The 20,863-nt window shown below is 41.6% G+C and overlaps 1 protein-coding gene across 4 annotated transcripts in view; it reads left to right on the plus strand.

Annotated features, from left to right (window-relative positions):
• Nucleotides 1-20,863, plus strand: part of WDR7 (WD repeat domain 7) — a 357,488-nt gene that overhangs the window by 266,643 nt on the left and 69,982 nt on the right. The gene's annotated exons all lie outside the window — the stretch shown is intronic.

Consider the following 20,863-nt stretch of genomic DNA (forward strand, 5'->3'; position numbering starts at 1 on the left):
GCTTCTCCAGTCAAGAATACTGGAGTGGGTAGCCATTCCCTTCTCCAGGGGATCTTCCTGACCCAGGGATTGAATCCAGGTCTCCCACATTGCAGGCGGATTCTTCACCATCTGAGCCACCAGGGAAGCCCAAATTGCTGAAGTATAGGTTTATATCTCAACTTCTTGGCATCATGTGTATAAAGAGGGGCCAACCATCAATGCCTACGTCACAATCTGCAGATGATAGAGCAGTTGTTCAAGAGGAACACACCTGTTTGTAGGACTGAGATCAACATGGAGTTGAGAGTCCTCAGAAGAATTTCCACCCATGGTGGTTGAATCTGTGGATGTGGGGCCCTTGAAAACAGAGAGCCAACTGTCATAAAACATTTTATGTAAGAGTTAGAGCATTCACAGATAGCCAAGGACAGTAGTTCATAGACCCAGCTGTTTTAGGGATTTGGGGACTCTCAAGAATGTGTTGGGAAAGAGCTCTCACGAGTCAATATTAAAATACATTCCGTGCCTACTAGCTGAGAGAACTGAAGACACTCGTAATAAATGCTCACTCTCTGTTTGGTCCTCTGAGGAGTAATGAGCTCTTCAGTGTAGTTCCTGGATGATCTTCAAGAGAAGTACCTGATTTCGAGACTCTGCTTGAGACCCACTGCCTCCGACTATCCTGAAGCCTGATGGTTGCTACGCACACTGAAGTTCAGAAGCAAGTCCTCTGATAATCCTCCATCAGGAAAACAAAACCCGACTCATTGTCCTTTGTGGCACGTTCAGTGATCTAAGAGCTCGGATCCTAGAGTGCCTTTTTTGTTTACATATTGCGTAAACTCAGAATTTCCAAGGAAATGTCTGAAGACATCCCTTCAGCTCCTTCATTCCTGCAGTGATGCACCATTAGTTTTGAAAGACATGCCCTTAGACAGTAGCACACAATGCCGGCAGAGACTTTTAACTTCAGACTGTTCATTAATCGACTTTTATCTAAAGCTCCATTGGACAGAACTGGAACACTTAGAAGCTAGTTTAAAAAAAGCATGGTCCATTTATCCCTCTACATAGTCTAGTTTATATCCCTAGACTAAGCTAAACTGTCAGAAAGCTGCCTGTTAGGACCATGTTGTCTGACCTCCTTCAGCACTGACTCCCCCAGTTCCTTGTCAGTGTCTGGCCTGCAGTTTGCACTGAGGAACCTGGCCCCTGCGTGTCTCTGGAGGGTACAGTCCAGTTGGGATCATGCTAATGTCCATTGTTCAGGGTCCCTCCTGAGAGTGCTCAGTTGCTTCGGTCGTGTCTGACTCTTTGCGACCCCACAGACTGTAGCCCACCAGGCTCCTCTGTCCATGGGATTCTCCAGGCAAGAATACTGGGGTGGGTTGCCATGCCTGCCTCCAGGGGATCTTCCCAGCCCAGGGATTAAAAAAAAAAAACATTTCTTTCAAATCCAGATGACAGGCGTTTTTTGTTTGCTTTGCCCTAAGGAATGAGAATGTGTTTTTTGTTTTTAATTCCACTTAACCAGAGTTAATTTAAACATTTTGCTTTGGTCACTGGGCAGCTCAAAACCACATTCCCTGCCTAACTTAGAGAGTTAGGGCTTACATCTCCTTTTCTCTTTATCTCATCATCACATCTCAAACTTGTCTTCCTCTTCTGTCTTTTACTGAGTTAGGTTTTATCAAAGTCCCTGTGTGTGTGTCCAGTCGCCAAGTCGTGTTTGATTCTTTCAGGCTCCCCTGTCCATGGGGTTTTCCAGGCAAGAATACTGGAGCGGATTTCCTCCTCCAGGAGATCTTCCTGACCTGGGGATCAAAACCGGGTCTCCTGTGTCTCCTGCATTGGCAGGTGGATTCTTTACCACTGAGCCAGCTATTAAGTCCTTTCTGTAGTACACGTGTGTGTTTGTGTGTGTGTGTATTTAAGTAGATGTGTATGTGAAATTTAACACATTTATAATTTAATTTCAGAAGGCACAGAAACAAAGATGACCATTTTACACATAATGGTGTGATTATTTTCTGAAAATTTAAAAAAGGTTGTCTTTGTATTAATTAAAATATCTAGATCTAGCTAGGGTAATTTATGTATATGTAGATATTTTTCTAAAAGATACAAAAATAACTTTTAAAAATTGAAATGTAGCTGATTTATAATATTGTATTGATTTCAGGTGTGTAATAAGGTTGTGTTTTTTTTCGGATTACATTTCATTTTAGATTATTACAAGGTATTGCATATAGTTCCCAGGACTATACAGTAAATCCTTGTTGCTTATCTATTTTTATGTATGGTGTTTTGTGTCTGTTAATTCCATACTCTTAATTTGTCTCTCCTTCCCTCCCTCCCTGCTTTGGTAACCATAAGTTTGTTTTCTATGTCTGGGAATCTGTTTCTGTTGTGTGTATAAATTCGCTGGTATTATCTTTAAGATTCCACATATAAGTGATATTTGTCTTTCTCTGTCTGACGTGCTTCACTAAGTATATATTCTCAAGGTCCGTCCGTGTTGCTGCGGATGGCACCGAGGAGTATCCATTACGTATCAATGTGTATATACGCGCTGTATCTCCTCATGGCAGTCTTCTGTTGGTTGGCACTTGGGTTGTTTCCATGTCTTGGCTTTTGTAATTAGTACAGATGTGAACATTGGGATGCATGTTTCTTTTCAAAGTTGAGTTTTTGCTTTTCCAGATTTTTGCCTAGGAGTGCATTGGAGAAGGAAATGGCAACCCACTCCAGTGTTCTTGCCTGGAGAATCCCAGGGATGGGGGAGCCTGGTGGGCTGCCGTCTGTGGGGTCGCACAGAGTCGGACACGACTGAAGCGACTTAGGAGTAGCAGTAGAATTGCTGGATTATACAGGAGCTTTATTTTTAGATTTTTAAGGAACCTCCATACTGTTTTCCATAGTGGATACCAATTTACATTCCCGCCAACAGTGTAGGGGGTTCCTTTTCTCCACACTCTCCCCAGCATTTATTCTTTGCAGATATCATTTACTATTTTATGATAGCCATTCTGACCGTTGCGAGGTAATGCCTCATTGTGGTTTTGATTTGTTCTGCTGGCCATCTATATATCTTCTTTGAAGAATTGTCTCTTAGGTCTTCTGCCCATTCTTTAACTGGGTTGTTTATTGTTTTGATCTTGACTTATATGAGCTGTTTGTATATTTCAGATATTAACCCCTTCTGTAGGTTTTCTTCTCATTTTGTTAATAGTTTCCTTTGCAGTGCAGAATCTTTAAAGTTTAATTATGTTCCATTTGTTTATTTTTGCTTTTTATTTCTTGACCTTGGGTGACTAATCTCAGAAAATACTGTTCCATTTTATGCCAGAGAATATTTTACCTGTGTTTTCTTCTAGAAGTATGTTAGCGTCATGTTTTATAATCAAGTCTTTAACCATTTTGAGTTTATTTTGTGTGTGGTGTGAGGAAGTGTTCTGATTCCATTCATTCACATGTCGCTGTCCAGCTTTCCCAGTACCGCTTGGAAGAGGCTGTCTTTTCTCCATTGTAGAGTCTTACTTCCTTTGTCATGGATTGATTAATCCTACATTTGTAGGTTTATTTCTGGGCACTCCATTCTGTTCCATTGATCTGTGTGCCTGTTTTTGTGCAATACCATGCTGTTTTGATTACTATAGTTTTGTAGCATGGCATGAAGTCTGAAAGGATTATGCCTCCAGCTTTGTTCTTTTCCCTCCAGATTGCTTTGGCAATTTTGAATCATTTATGGTCCCATATTTTAAAAATTACAATTTTGACTGCTGTGTAAACTTCATAGTCATAGATTTAAATATTTCCTAATAATTCACATTTTAGTTCCAGGGATATTATTAATAATATAATGGTTTCCATTAGTAATACAAGAAAATTACTAAGATTTCAGTGCCCTTGAGAGGCTGTAGCATACAGATCCTTCAAAATATAGTTATTCAAAGAAGTTCTATAACCAGATTTTTCATTTCAGTTCAGTTCAGTCACTCAGTCGTGTCCGACTCTTTGCGACCCCATGAATCGCAGCACGCCAGGCCTCCCTGTCCATCACCAACTCCCGGAGTTCACTCAAACTCATGTCCATTGAGTTGGTGATGCCATCCAGCCATCTCATCCTCTGTCATCCCCTTTTCCTCCTGCCCCCAGTCCCTCCCAGCATCAGAGTCTTTTCCAGTGAGTCAACTCTTCTCATGAGGTGGCCAAAGTATTGGAGTTTCAGCTTCAGCATCATTCCAAAGAACACCCAGGGCTGATCTCCTTTAGAATGGACTGGTTGGATCTCCTTGCAGTCCATGGGAATCTTAAGAGTCTTCTCCAATACCACAGTTCAAAAGCATCAATTCTTTGGCACTCAGCTTTCTTCACAGTCCAACTCTCACATCCATACATGACCACTGGAAAAACCATAGCCTTGACTAGATGGACCTTTGTTGGCAAAGTAATGTTTCTGCTTTTCAATATGCTATCTAGGTTGGTCATAACTTTCCTTCCAAGGAGTAAGCGTCTTTTAATTTCATGGCTGCAATCACCATCTGCAGTGATTTTGGAGCCCAGAAAAATAAAGTCTGACACTGTTTCCACTGTTTCCCCATCTATTTCCCATGAAGTGATGGGACCGGATGCCATGATCTTTGTTTTCTGAATGTTGAGCTTTAAGCCAACTTTTTCACTCTCCACTTTCACTTTCATCAAGAGGCTTTTGAGTTCCTCTTCACTGTCTGCCATAGGGTGGTTGCCAGGGACCAGCCCCGGCTGATCCAGGGTATTCGAAGGAGAGACGGCATAGGCGAGGATCAGGATACAATAGCTTCAATTAGATATTAATTAAAGATATAGAGAGTAATAGAATAAGGATAGCTCAGTAGGAAAATTCAGTGGAGAAAAGAGGCTGAGTGGCTTGGTTTACGCGGGAGACCAATAAAACTTCAAGACAAGAAGTTTGCACCACTTACGTAGGCCACAGGCGTCCTTCCGTTCTCCCGAAGGAGAGGAGACACTGAGGCCTCCCCGGTCGGATCTTAGAAGCCCAGGCATAATTAGTAAGCATGGTGGGTTCCTCGCTCCAGATGGAGACTCAGCCAGAGTGGGAGAGAGAGCGACATGGGGAGACCAGTATTTCGAGGAACTGATCCCAATTCTTTATTTTCCATGGTCTACTTTTATACACTGAGATGTTATGCAAAAGTCACGCGGGGTCAGCAGTCCTGACTTTTATCAAAGTCAGGTGCTTCAGACAAATGTATACAGAGGTCTTAGGGGTGTTACATCATCTTCTGGCCAGGGGGGCCTGCTGACAATTTACGACCCTCTCCTTGTGACAGCGGTCAGTCAATCAGGACACTTATTTCTCCAGGGCTGATTATTCTCAAAACAGACGCCACCCAAATAAAGTTACATTCCTACAGGGTGAGGGTGTAGTGGGTTTTAGTTAAGGAAAGAATTTACTTAGCCTAAGGTCTAACATGATTAATATCAAAGGTTAATACTTATTTCTTCTATATATTCATTAATGTGTGTAAGGGCAGGGGATGTGGAGACTTAGCAACAAACATTGGCTCAACAAATGAAAAACCCTTCACCAACACAATTTCTAATTAGCCCACTATACTTATAGTTTTCTAACTTCTCTAAAGAACCTGTTTTTAGAGGGTTTAAAGCATCTCATGCCTCTCACGGTTGGGAGGCTGTGAGCAATCACATGTGGCCCGACGAGCCTGTCAGGCAGGCTAGAGAACCTTCAGAGGAGTTTGTAGGTTAAAACACTCTTATCACGCCCAGGAATTATTATTAACTGGAGCTCTAGGTTAACTCCTTCTCCGAAAGAGGTGGTGGGGGACAGCCCCCCGTAAAGTCAGAGATGTAGGTGAGAGCACAAAGTAGTAAAGTAGGCAGGCTCTGGTTATGGGGGTAGACGCTTGAGGATTTCCAGGGGGACTCCTGAGGCTCGATCCCGCCTTTGCGTATGTCGAGCCTCCTTCCTCATGACCTTTGTCACGGGCGGAGTACCTCACTCTGGCCCCCAACAGGTGGTGTCATCTACATATCTGGGGTTATTGATATTTCTCTCGGCAATCTTGATTCCAGCTTGTGCTTCTTCCAGTCCAGCGTTTCTCATGATGTACTCTGCATAGAAGTTAAATAAGCAGGGTGACAATATACAGCCTTGATGTACCCCTTTTCCTATTTGGAACCAGTCTGTTGTTCCATGTCCAGTTCTAACTGTTGCTTCCTGACCGGCATATAGGTTTCCCAAGAGGCAGGTCAGGTGGACTGGTATTCCCATCTCTTTCAGAATTTTCCACAGTTTATTGTGATCCACACAGTCGGTTCATCACTGTAACAAATAAAGCTATTTTATTATATGGATATTAAATCATGTTCTTTCTACAACTTAGATATATTAGCAGCAACAAGACTGTTGCAACACTGAACTAATTTCATATTCACATTTATTCATAAGCAGAGTGAGAATTACAGTAAGGTAACATTTAAGGAATGAGCTCCTCTACATTCCCTCCTGTTTTCATTGGACTTTGCTCTACCTATTTCATTTTCCTAGATGATCTTCCCAAAGGCATCACCCAGCACTCTAGATCATGATTGTTAGAGACAGAAGCACAGAGCGTTCTGAGTAATTTACAGGTAATTACCTAGACCATCAGTAATCCAGCATCCTCAGTTAAAAATACCCTAGACACTAAGAAAGTTGAACTAACCTTTTTTTGAGTCTTGGGAGGATAAATGTCACTGAGGTTTCCTCAGGGGGCTTCCCAAGTGGCTCAGATGAAGAATCCACCTGCCAATGCAGGAGCCACAGGAGATGCAGGTTCGATCCCTGGGTCGGGAAGATCCCTGAAGGAGAAGACGGCAACCCACTCCAGTATTCTTGCTGGGATAACACGATGGACAGAGGAGCCTGGCAGGCTACAGTCCATGGGGTCGCAAAGAGTCAGACACGACTGAAAGTGAACTGAGCACACATTCGTGCATGAGATTGCCTTAGAATTCATACCAGTGGCTGTGTTACTAAACGTGAATTTCCTCGTGAAGACTCTAATACAGCAGACGAGCCAGCATGGAGCATGCCATGCCTGACTCAGTTTGGTCACCATCTCATTTTACTCTGCTTTCTTTGATGCAGTAGCATAAAACATGGGAGTGTAGGAACGCACAGATGCTAGTCAACCAAGAGAGAAGCAGTTGAGCCCACAAGCGTGACATGGATAATTTAAGGGTTTGTTATTCATTTTCCAAAAGTATCCTTTCTTAAAAATTGTTAATTTCTGCTGTACAAAAGATATTATTTACTAATCTCAGAACAGGAAAAATTCAAGCCCCTATAAGCTACTGACTGCTGCTGCTGCTAAGTCACTTCAGTCGTGTCCGACTCTGTGCGACCCCATAGACGGCAACCCACCAGACTCCCCTGTCCCTGGGATTCTCCAGGCAAGAACGCTGGAGTGGGTTGCCATTTCCTTCTCCAAAAACTACTGACTAGCAAAGCTCAATTAGAAAGGAAGATAAAATACAGAAACGTAATCGAATTAAAATATACCTTTTAAATTAAGGCAGTTATGTTCTTGAGGGCCAGTAGTGATACAATGCAAAACAAACGATTAAGGATTTTTTTTTGATGAATTGTTTTTGCACATTATGAATAGCTTGAATAAAAAGATTTTTGCATCTATTTCTTTTATTGTGTTCATAGCAAGTAGTATAGGGCTTCATCTGGTTAAATACCGTAATATACCCCAGAATTCCCACATAGATCCTATTCCATGCATTTTTATTCTTTTAAGTGGAGGAAATTTATTTAATGTATAACTAAGACTGGCAATTTTTGTTCCTTTCAAAGACTTACTATGTAAATTCACAGATTCGAAAGGAGTCCCTTTTTGAACTGTGTCCCAATTTTTAGTTTAGAAAATTTGAACTCTCAATATAGGCCCTCAGTAACTGTAGTTGAATAATGATACCAGCTATGCTACTTCACGTGTTTTGTCCTTAATTTTGTCATAATAAATGGCACCAGTTATTTCACTTAAACGATGACCTTGTTGCATTACTTTTATAGAAATACAAGTTGTAGAATTTGGACTCTGCAATGGACTTCACATTATAAATTACCTATTTCTGGCCTTTATTTGACAGGTGGACAAACTGAAGAGCATGCTTTTTTAAAAAATAAAAATTATTGGAATATAGTTGGCTTACAGTGCTGTGTCAGTTTCTACTGCACAGCAAGGTGAATCACTGTACATACTCACGTGTGCCTGCTAAGTCGCTTCAGTCGTGTCCAGCTCTTTGTGACCCTATGGTAGCCCACTAGGTTCCTCTCTGCCTGGGATTCTCTGGGCACTGGAGTGGGTTGCCATGCCTTCCTCCAGGGGATCTTCCCAGCCCAGGGATCGAATCCGCATCTCTTATGTCTCCTGCCTTGGCAGGTGGGTACTTTACCGCTGGTGCCGCCTGGGAAGCCCACACATATATACACGTATGCCCTCCGTTTTGGATTTCCTTCCCCTTTGGGTCACCACCAAGCACTGAGTAGAGTTGCCTGTGCTGTACAGTCAGTTCTCCTTGGTTATCTATTTTTCCACAGTATCAGTAGTATACACGTCAGTCCCTTCTTGAGCCGACGATCGGGTGAAAGGGAAGGCCTGTTTGGCTGAAAGGATCCCACACCTGCTGTGTATCCTACGCGGGCGGGTGTGCGCGCGCTGCTCATGCATCACGTGGCACAGGGTTGCGGCATCTCGGCAGACGACGAGATGGCTCTCGCTGTGGTCCAGGCCCAGGCCTCCTCCTTGCTGCATCCTTCCTTCCCCATCCTCTCTCTTTTATCCTCAACTTCTCTTCCTCGGTCTGAACACACGCACCGTTATCTCTCACTTGAAATCCGTCCTCCGCTCCGCAGCCCCTCTCTTTGCTGCCGAGACTCTCGTCTCTCCTCCAGGAAGGAGTCTGCGCTCCGTCCACTTTGTCAGCTCTCACGCCCTGTGAATCTGCTGTTGTCTGCTCTTTATCCCCGCTGTTTTGTTATCTCTCTGTCTCCCGCAGTTACAACTTTTCTATTGCCAAGTGTTTTTTTTCAGTCTTGAGTGTAGTGGTTCTCAAACTTTTGGTCTCAGAACCCCTTCAAAATTGAAGATTCCAAAGAATTTTTAATTTATGAAAGTTGTATCTATGGAGTTCTAATATATTAGAAATGAAAACTTGGGTATTTAAAAAATATTTATTGGTGTATTTAATAATAGCTCAATTCATGTTGATGTAAAAACTTTTATGAAAAATAACTACTTGCCAAAACAAAACCAAAAAAACCTGACAGATGAAGCATTGCTTAACATTTTTGCAGATTTCTCTAATGTCTGGCTTAATAGGAGCCAGGTGGATTTTTATATCTGCACATGTCTAATCTGTTGCCATATGTTGTTTTATTTAAAGTTTATAGTGAAAATCTAGCCTCAAATAGATATATAGTTTAAAAAGAGAGTCATATTTCAATAGCCTTTTAAAATAATTTTGCATATTTTTTAGTAGTTCATCAAAACTCAACAGGTGGTCATTTTTTAAAGGTTAGCTGCAATGAGAAATCTGTAGTTTTAAGGAATTTTTCATACTGTTACCTTCAATACATTGGGTGGGTCTTTGAGTGATTTTTTTTGAGTGGGTCTTTTGCTGTGCATGATTTTATAACATTATGCACTTGTCTTTGGAAGATCTTGGTTACTGAATTATTTGTAAATTCTCCATATACTGTCACAGTCCACATTGTCAAAACCTCATATTTGCTAATATCACTGCTGATCTCATTAAAAAAAAAAAAAAAGGCAGAGAGTATTGGAAAGCCAGATACTACTTTGCAAAACACTAATTTTTACTTGAAAGCTTGAATTTTATCCTTGGCAACAAATTCTGGCTGTTGTTTTCCTGGACAGGACAAAAAGCAGTTCATTTTCCAGAAAACGTCTGGCAAATACCCAAGTCCAAATAATCATAGTTTCTCTCTCAGTGATACTTTCAGTGAAAGTGAAAAAAACAGCTAGTTTAGCTTACACCTCAGTCTTCCAACAATTTTCCCCTGAGACCCCAGTCATATTTCAGTCGATATTAGAAATACTTTATATGTATACTTCCCATTCTGTCACACTGAATAGTAAAGCAACATGTACTCAAGGGTCAAAATTTAAATAAAATTAATCATTTTTACAGCTTCATCAAGGATATCCCTAAGTGAAAACGCTTCCTTGTTTTGTTTACTGCCATGGCAGTGAAGGTTATTGTGACGACTGGCAGAATCTGGTGCCACTGCCTTGATAAGGGCCAAAGGATCTGCAGTTTTACCCATCACTGTGCACCATCAGTGCCAGTTCAATACAGTGAAAGCTCATTGACGCCTCAGGAGTTTTATAAAAGTAGTTTTGATCTCACAGACTTCCTAGTAGGAGCATAAAGTCCCCAAGGCATCTGCAGACCCCACTTGGTTAAGAACCTCTGATTTAGTTGGGCATTTTGTTGCACCAAAATGTGAAACTTACTTCTTCTTTCTTAAAACTCTGATAGAATTTTCTGCATCCTCCATATCCTGAAGTCATCACCTTTCCTAGGATCCAGTATTTGGGGAGAGGGTAAGGGAGATCTCAGGGGATGAGTTTTTCTGAGGCTCAGTATCAATCCTGAAATTTATTCCACTTACTTTAAAGGACTCTTTGCTTTTCTAGGGGTTCTTGGCTCTCCTTGAATTCCAGTGCTGCTGGTCCCAGGAGGGGGCCACCTTGAAGAGTCCTAGATGTTTGGTGTTACCCAAAGCACCATGATACGTAATGAAAGGTGAAAGTGAAAGTCGCTCAGTCGTGTCTGACTCTTTGCAACCCCATGGACTGTGTAGTCCATGGGATTCTCCAGGCCAGAATACTGGAGTGGGCACCCTTTCCCTTCTCCAGGGGATCTTCCTAACCCAAAGATGGAACCCAGGTCTCCCTCATTGCAGGCGGCTTCTTTACCGGCTGAGCCGCAGGGGAAGCCCAGGATACATATTACCTGGAGGCAAATCTGCCTGTCATTAGGGCCCATGTTATAGATGATATCCTATTATATGTGTCAGACCCGCATGCCTCAAGTCCCAGTCTCAGCTCACGATGCTCAGGGCACGTTAGTCTTCTTTCTATTCATTGAGTAAAGCCACGCTTACTTCTGTCTGTATGTGCTGTCCTGGGCTGGGCCACTGTGGGCTGCCCAGCTCCAGCCTGTCAGTCAGGTGCTGTCCCCGCCCCCAAAGGTCTTACATTGACTTGGCAGAGACAGGGTGGTAAATCAGAGAAACGATGTCCAGGACACAGAGACGCTCCCAGGTGCTGTGATGGGAGGAACACGAAGGAAGGACCTGTCTGTCGTGCACAGGAGTTAAGAGGAGAATTGGTGATATTTTAGTGTAATCACTTATATGGGAAAGAATCTAAAAAAGAGTGGATCTGTGTATGTGTAACTGATTCACTTTGCTGTGTACCTGAGACTAACACAGTGTTGTGTATCAGCTGCTGCTGCTGCCAAGTCACTTCTGTCGTGTCCGACTCTGTGCGACCCCATAGACGGCAGCCCACCAGGCTCCCCCGCCCCTGGGATTCTCCAGGCAAGAGCAGTGGAGTGGGTTGCCATTTCCCTCTCCAATGCATGAAAGTGAAAAGTGAAAGTGAAGTCGCTCAGTCATGTCCGACTCTTCGCGCCCCCATGGACTGCAGCCTACCAGGCTCCTCGTCCTTGGGATTTTCCAGGCAAGAGTGCTGGAGTGGAGTGCCATCGAGCTATACCCCAATAAAAGAAATTTTTTTAAGTAAAAAAATAATCAGGCAGGGAAATCCTTCTGACTCCAGACTTGAAGGTATTGCCATATGCAAAATTGGCTGTCACTGAATGAAATGTATTAAATATGATTGTAAATCTCTAACCAATGAATCAATGATCCCTTTGAAGAAAGTATAGTGTGTATTCTTTTCCATTGTGTATTTGGAGCCAATAATGAAGAAATGCTCCATCATAGACCTGAGCAATATAGTTAATGGCTCAACTACTTGGGCTTCTTAGTGGATATTAAAAAGACTAGGGAGGAAACTAACTTTAAATAACACTGGGTATAAATTTCTCTAATTTATTGTAAATGGATACTTCACTTAAGTCTTTGTAGTATAGACATTGAAATTTAAAGTATTTTGTATGTTTTCCTGGATTTAACTGATTGTCTCTCAACTAGCCTCTTAGTAGGCTATTACCTAGAAAATGTACTTTATATTAGAACACTTTTATTCACTTGTGTCCTCTACATATCACTTATTACTTACCCACAGTTTCTTCCATTGAAATACGCTGGCCTAGCAGCCTACCATACAGGCATTAAAAAGCTTGAGCAGTCCATTTGTACTGTGGATGGAAAGATGTCAGCAAAAGATAAATTTAAAGAGAAACTAGCGGAGTTTCAGAAAAGTATGTAAAATCATTTTAAAAGAAGAAAACTATATGTAAAGATTGATATTCAGGCATGTACTTGCATGTAAACATATGAAGAAGGGAAAAAAGCTGGAAAAGACACACCCCAAAGTTTTCCTCATGGTTACCTGTGGCGGTGGAGGGGACTGTGGTAAAAGATAGCGTTCTCTTTTTTTCCCATTAAGTAATCTGTTTCCTTCTGGCTGCACCACGTCTCCGTTGCCGCTCTCGGGCTTTCTCTGTTGTAGCACGCAGAGGCGCCTCTCCAGCCACCGTGCTCTGGTTTCTCTCTGCGGAGGCTTCTCTGGTTGTGGAGCGTGGACTCAGGCACACAGGGCTCCGCGGCTGTGGCACACGAGCTTAGTCACCCTGAGACATGGAGCCGGGATTGAACCCGCCTTCCCTGCGCTGGCAGGCGGATTCCTAACCACTGGACCACCAGGGAAGCCCCAAGGATAACTTCCGTCTGTTTATTTTTCTATACTCTGGGTTTCTTTTTTTACAGTGAGTGTGTATTCCTTTAAATTGGATATATGTATTAGAATAATTCAAATGAAAGAAAATCATTGGGACAGCATTAACGCTGTAACATAGATAAGATACAAAATTCAGAGTAAAGTGTTTAAACTTTTGAACTGAATGGTGGAAAAAAATCCAGACAGAAGAGTTAAAAGTCTGTATTTTCAGACATAGTTTACCTTTTCTTAAACTTTGTTATTATGTAGACAGACTGATTGATTCTGCTCTTCATGTGAAAAGCTGAATCAGCTCTGTGCACCCTAAATGGACACTTAAAATACAGTTAAGAAAGTGAACACTGTCTACTTGAGAACAGTCCATGAGCTCATTTTTAAAAAAACTCCAAATCTGTGGTTTGTGTTTATCTCAGTGGTGTTAATAATTACAGGATGCAGCATAGCTTCTATCCTAACTTCCAGTAAAATTGTTAAATCTGTTACAATTTTATAGGATACCCTTTATAATAAATATAGATGTCTGTCCTATACTCACGTGAGTAGAAATCCTTCTGAAACCATTTCTGTCCGTGTCCCTACTCCTGAAAACACACCAGCAGGTGACTGCCTTTCAGTGTTAAAGTTCTTGATGAAAAAACAAATCTCTAAAGCTTCCAGAAGTATTCCATTTCACTGTATAACAGAAAGAACATTAAATTTTCCGACTGTTTGAAATGATAATAGAGAAGAGTTTCAAACTAAAGTCATCTGTATCATTTGTATTAGCAACTTGAAGCTTAAACTGAGATAATTTGCTGTTATCAGATTATATCTGAAAATCATAGGTGTTTAAGAAACAAACAAGTTTATGATATTTGGGGAACTCATTTCCCTTATTTATTAACATGTTATTAGCACTTATTTGCCCTAGGAAAATAGCAAAATAACTGCACCTTTTATATCCTTTCTGTGGTATATATTCAGAGATGCAAATGATGATGATGATAATTATGGTAGCTACTAAAGTGTGTACCTACTACAGAAAGTACTTATTATATGCCAGGAACACCTCTAAGTACTTTACATGTAGTAACTAATTCAGTCTTCATGATAATCATATCAGGTACTATTATTGTTCCCATTTTACAGATGAGGAAGCTGAGGCATAGATGTTAAGTTGTTCAAGGTCACAAATTAGTAAGTGCATGAATCAGGTAATAAGAGAGGTATCTCTCAGCCATCATTTACAATACACCTCAACAAGCATGTTTTTTTACCTGCAGAAATCCTGTTTTCAGTCGTGCTTCTAAAACCCCAGCTGTAGCGTTCCTCTAGCCGGTTTTTCAGAAGGGAAGCAATTTACCTATTAAATACTTCGTGGTGGTGTTTAGGAAACATCTGTTGAGGATTTGGGCTTCCCTGATGGCTCAGCTGGTAAAGAATCCACCTGCAATGCAGGAGACCTGTGTTCAATTCCTGGGTCAGGAAGATCCTCTGGAGAAGGGATAGGCTACCCACTCCAGTATTCTTGGGTTTCTGCTATGGCTCAGCTGATAAAAGAATCCGCCCACAATGCGGGAGACCTGGGTTCAATCCCTGGGTTGGGAAGATCCCCTGGAGAAGGGAAAGGCTACCCACTCCAGTATTCTGGCCTGGAGAATTCCATGGGCTGTATAGTCCATGGGGTCGCAAAGAGTCAGACACGACTGAGCAACTTTCACGTCATTTCATTGAGGATTTACAGTGCGTAAGATGCTGAGTGGGAAATCATGACTCTCAGATGGAATTTTCCAGTTGTCAGTCACCATCTCAGAATGAAGGGTCCTTTCCATTTTGTCCTTTGAACTGGTGCCTGTCACTAGGGGAATGAAGTGCTTCTAGAAAACATTCCCTCATCCTGCACTGTTCATCCCCCACCACCACCAAACTAGCACAGCTCCCCTTGAGCTGATGCCTTCCTCAGAGCTACTTTTGTGTCTCTAAGTTGTTCAAACGTGTTAGTGGCATGGAGACCCAGAGTTCTGGGAGTGGTTGGTTGTGGGGGGAAGGGTGCGAAGATGTCTGGAAGGAGCCTCCTCCTCTACAAAGTGCCCCCCTTGGTTGCAGCCCTGACATCCCTGAGGGTTATTGACTGATGCTCTGAGAACCAAGTCCTGAGCTCCTTACATGGCGGTCCTTACAAAAGCCCTTTGCCATCTCGTCCAGGCCACCAGGGTGTCATCACTGATACCTTCTGTGGTCATACTGACCTGTGTGTTGCTCCACTAAGAAGGCTGGCCATTTTTTCCCGCATTCATAGCTTTACTTGTGTTTAGGGGTCAGGTCTTGTCCCTGGGCTGTTGGGAGCACATCATGGATACTGAGAAGTCTCTCTCCTCATCTAGTATACATGATGGATAAAGGGATGGTGTATTGATTACATTTTAAATAACTTTTGTTTCATTAATAAAGAAAAATCTGCATGCATATCCTGCAGAGTACAATCAGATGAACAAATCTAAAAAGTTGTTTCATGCAAGTTAAAACGAAAATATGATAGCATTTTTTTCCTCATATTGGCAAAAATGTAGAAAATTTGATCATATCAAGTAGGGAACTCTTTTATGGGGAACTGAGGATAATTTGGCATTGCCTGAAGAAGGGAATGGCTACCCACTCCAGTATTCTTTCCTGGAGAGTTCTATAGACAGAGGAGCTTGGCGGGCTATAGTCCATGGGGTCGCAAAGAGTCAGACATGACTGAATGACTTTCACTTCACGGGTTGTACAATGGTAAAGAAGCCTCCTGCCAATGCAGGAGACATGGGTCCTGTCGCTGGGTCAGAGAGATCCCCTGGACTAGGAAATGGCAACCCACTCCACTATGCTTGCCTGGAAGATTCCATGAGAGAAGCCTGGCAGGCCCCAGTCCATGGGGTCGCAAAGAGCCAGACACAACTGAGTGACTGAGCACGCATGCATGCACTCACAGCAAAGTTTACAATGTGTGTGTGCTTTAATTTAGAACCTTGCTTTGGGGAATCTTTCCTACACAAATACTCATCTATGTGTACAAGGATCTGTGTATAACTTAAATGTCAGAAAGGGACTATTTCAATAATGGAGTGTAAATGCACAGGAAAATAAAGCAGATGTGAAAAAGGATGACGTGGATTCATGTATGTGGGAGGATGCTCCATGAACTATTGAGGGAAGAAAAGAAAGTTGCGGAATAATAGGTGTAATATGACCCCACTTTGGTAATAAAAATTAGGCAAAGCTGAGAATGTCCACCAAATTGTTAACAGCGATTAACCCTTGGTGAAGAAGGAGGCATGAGAGCAAAGATTTGCCCTTTGCTATGTATTAGTGGTGGTTCTTTACAATTACGTACGGCCTTAATACTTTTTAGACCAAGAGTTTAAAGTCTTGGGATCATTTTCAATCAACATCAAGAATTTGTAAAAGCAGCTAGATAAGAATTCCTCCTAATACCTCAGCTACTCCTGGGAATGCAGACACACGTTCTCAGCACAGTGCCTGATACATAGTTCGTCCTCAGCCGTAGTAGGTGACTGTAAATAGTTGTAAATCATAGTTATAGCCCAGACATTCTAGTTCTTACGTCCTTAGATTTTCAGATGGGTTCATTTTAGCTGGAGATTCACTTTGCATTACTGAAGAGGGTTCCTTGTTGCATTTTAATGCTTACGGACACTGTACACAGTATCACCATCCTGAGATGAGGCCACATTATCAGAGTCATGGTTAAGAAAGTGATATTACAGGCTCTGTATTTCTTCTAAATACTGTCTCTGCTGGGAGTTGCATGTTTCCTCTCTTTTTTTTTTTTTTTTTTTTTTTTGAAGTATCACACAAACTTCTCTTATTTGAGGACCATTTTTTTTTAATTATTTATTTTTTATTGAAGGATAATTGCTTTACAGAATTTTGATGTTTTCTGTCAAACCTCAGCATGAATCAGCCATAGGGATACATATATCCCCCATTTGAGGACCATTTTTAATAAAAAGTAAAAAGGTCATCAATTCAAGGGAGACTGTAAGTAAAGGGTACCAAAGTTACTTAGACTCAGGCATTGGGTGCTTGGCAAACTCAGGCAACATGATTTGCTCCAGGATCCTGCCCCAGAGTGGACCCAATTCACATATTTATTTCATATTGTAAACCACCCGTGGTGAGGTGGTGACACCCTGTTGTCAGTGGCTCTTGAGGAGTTGATGTCACGAATATGCTTTGGAGAAATAGAATAGCCTATTCTGGTATTTCGTAATGACCAATAAGTGATTATTTCTTTTAATTGTGTTTTGTGTGATAATACTATATTCAGTGAAATTTAAATGTGCCTATTAAATATCTGGCTAATTCTTAGAATAATTTTTATTCTCAGACCATTTATACCAAATACATATACTGTATTGTGTATATCATTATTTAGACTGTATTTGTGGAGAAGGCAATGGCACCCCACTCCAGTACTCTTGCCTGGAAAATCCCATGGATGGAGGATCCTAGTAGGCTGCAGTTCATGTGGTCGCTAAGAGTCAGACACCACTGAGCGACTTCCCTTTCACTTTTCACTTTCATGCATTGGAGAAGGAAACGGCAACCCACTCCAGTGTTCTTGCCTGGAGAATCCCAGGGACGGGGGAGCCTGGTGGGCTGCCATCTATGGGGTCACACAGAGTTGGACACAACTGAAGTGACTTAGCAGCAGCAGACTGTATTTGCCTTAAGTTTCAGACCAAATAATCTCTTCTAGTCCCCTGAGACATAATGAAATAATTTCCATTATGCACCTGTCAGTCTCATGATAATGTACTCAGACTTCAAGAATCTTTACATATAACTTCTTGTAAATCTGCAGTTGTTTGTGTCAATGGAAAATATATTTTTTAGAAAGGTCAGGAGGTTGCCTTCTGATTCATGATTTCTGCCTAACTTCTTTAGACAGTTATTTCCTTTGTTGTTTTATACGAGTTTATTATTTTAGACATTAGAAAATATTCATTAGTCTTAAAACCTGAAATTTTTAGCTTAGTTTGTATACTAGTCCCTGAAGGATAAGCATAGTGATTTGGACTTCTTACAGCATTAACCTATGTACTGCTGTATCCTGAAGGACGTAGGTTAATGGAGGACCCTGTTCAGTAGGTTGCTTGGACCCTGTTTGTGTATGCATACATTCAACAAAAGGTACAGTCTCTGATGGTGGGAAACAATAAACAAAAAATTACTGAATAATTGCAAAGAGATGACAAGTACAGTAAAGAAAAACCAGGGTCCTGGACTGAAGAGTAGTGGAGGAACGGCTGCTGCATTAAGGTGAGGCTCATAAAGGCCGCCGTATCTAGACGGCCCTGGGGCAGAGGCCTGAATGGAGTGAGCGCACAACCCCTGGAGGATGACTTTCAAGCAGAAGGAGCAGCGAATGTTACGCTCCAAAATGGATATACTCCTGGAATATTCACGAAAATATAAGGAGATCAGTATGGCCAAAGTAGACCAAGCAAAGAGGAGAAGAGATAAAGTCCGAGAGGTGTTAGGGCCAGGATCTTAAAGGAGGGTTGTGAACATTCTAGAGAGGTGATTTGATTTATGGCTGAAAAGGACCGCTCTGCTCTGGCTGCACGTGGACAGTGATGAAGGCATGGAGATCAGGGACTTTAAATGTTTTAGATGATGACCACCCTAGCCCCAGCAAGAAATACAGTTTGCAACATTACACTGGAGAACTGGTTCCAGAAGACTAGTCTGGGGGCAAGGTGGGCTCTGGAAACCCTCAGCAGAGAGACGGTCACTGTAGCCAGTCCCCAGAGTGAGTACTTGGGAAGTGAATGCACACGTACCTTGGATTTCTTCTGTTAAAAGAGAGACCATTAAAGAAAGAAAAAGTTTAACAAGAAATCCAAAGATTAAAAACATGCCATGAGACCTCCACTGTCCAGAATTCTTTCAGATATTTCAGAAGTATTAGTCTGGTAGTAAATTGCAAAGAATGAAAAATGCAGACCTGTAATATATGGTCCTTTCAGGGAGACTAAAGATTTGATACCAAGAATAGATTTGGTCTTTTTTTCTCCCATAAATAATGGTGTCTGTAGGTGATATAGAAAGATGAGGTTGATACCCAGAGCATAGAAAATGGTCAATGTAATAAAAAACCTTTTAGATTCGAGTTTAACTAAGTAAAATTTTGTCAACATAAATGTATTTTACCAATGGATTGTTTTCAAGAGGATTATTTTGAGGGGCAGTTAAGTTTACGTTTTGCAGAAGTGTTGGGGCAATATAACTCTTGCATCTGTGCAAAGTTTAATAACAGATAACAAAATACCTCTGGAAATGTTATTTTCCTGTGGCTGTTTACCTGCACAGAATAGATACTTGTTAAAACATTATATTCCGTGTTACTCTAATAGGATTTAAATTGTGTGGGCTTAGGTGTGTTTATGGAGAAGGCAGTGGCACCCCACTCCAGTAGTCTTGCCTGGAGAATCCCATGGATGGAGGAGCCTGGTGGGCTGCAGTCCATGGGATTGCTAAGAGTCAGACACCACTGAGCGACTTCACTTTCACTTTTCACTTTCCTGCATTGGAGAAGGAAATGGCAGGCCACTCCAGTGTTCTTGCCTGGAGAATCCCAGGGACGGGGGAGCCTGGTGGGCTGCCGTCTGTGGGGTCGCACAGAGTCAGACACGACTGAAGTGACTTAGCAGCAGCAGCAGCAGCAGGTGTGTTTAGATGTGGTGTAGCTATAGGCATACATATAGATATGTAGTGATGCTCCTTCTTAGACCACAGTAATTACTGAATACTAAAATAGTAAACATTTTAAAGCTCTTCTAAATATCTTTTCTTTTGTAGTGTGGAAACCTTCAATTTTGAATGCTGATTGTTGGTGCTTTCCTTCTCTACTGAGGGACAGTAGTAGAATGCTTTAGACAGGAAAGACATTTAAGAAAGTTTTTATTCACCTCTCAGTAGGGGGAAGCCGCACACATCGTCGAGAGCCTCTAGTCCCCTTCCTTCCCTCAAACCTGTGTGTACAAGAGGACCTCCCGTACCGGAGCCCCACACCACCCCACGGGACAGCCTAGAGTAGTGTCTTTCACGTGCTTAGAAATGAAGCATCTATCTTCCACTAAAGAGGAAAAAAGTTGCCTTGCTGGGTGGGGCTTAGAGATCGGACAGAAGTACTGCTGAATAAATTTCAAACAAAAAGTTTAAACATTTAATGTCCTGTTTCCCAGATTTATAAAATACGTATGAATGTCATAAAGTCTGATAATGCCAAAGCGGCTTTGTCAGACTCTCCCTGGTGTCTAATGCTCAGAGATATCTCCCCTTTACTCTCTCTCTCAGCCTCTTACCAGAATTTCAGCAATGGAGTCCATGCCCTACTGGTTTGTTTGTTTTTTAACTCTGTATCAATCTCAAGAAAGAATTAGAGAAATGCTACTTCTTTTCTGTCATCTGTTTTTCCTCCCCTCCTATGTTTTAAAAAAATAACAGAAAATTTAGATTTGTAGCAGAGAATCAAAGAGAAAAAAGAAAAGGGATATATAGTAAAATTGATGTAATGTCCTCAGAAACATTGAGAGTAGGCCACTAATTTATCTAGGTAACTCTCACTGAGACGGCAGGACTGGATAATGGGAAGGCATATTCAAAACTCTTTGGGGACATCAAAGCATACCTTATTTACACTTCTGATAATTTTTATTCTTGCCTTCCCAGGCTTTAGCCATATGGCTATGAAATCATGACAGAGCAAAGATCAGGAATTCAAATACATAATCAAATCATGAAAATTAATCCAGAAAAATAAACAAATAAAAGTAAATCAACCTTTTACAACCTTCAAAGTATCCTCCCTAAATCCTATTTTCATGCAATGCCAAATCACCAAATATGCTTATTTATGTTAC

The sequence above is a fragment of the Bos mutus genome, chromosome 24 (assembly GCF_027580195.1).
Source record: "Bos mutus isolate GX-2022 chromosome 24, NWIPB_WYAK_1.1, whole genome shotgun sequence".
NCBI classification, from domain to species: domain Eukaryota; kingdom Metazoa; phylum Chordata; class Mammalia; order Artiodactyla; family Bovidae; genus Bos; species Bos mutus.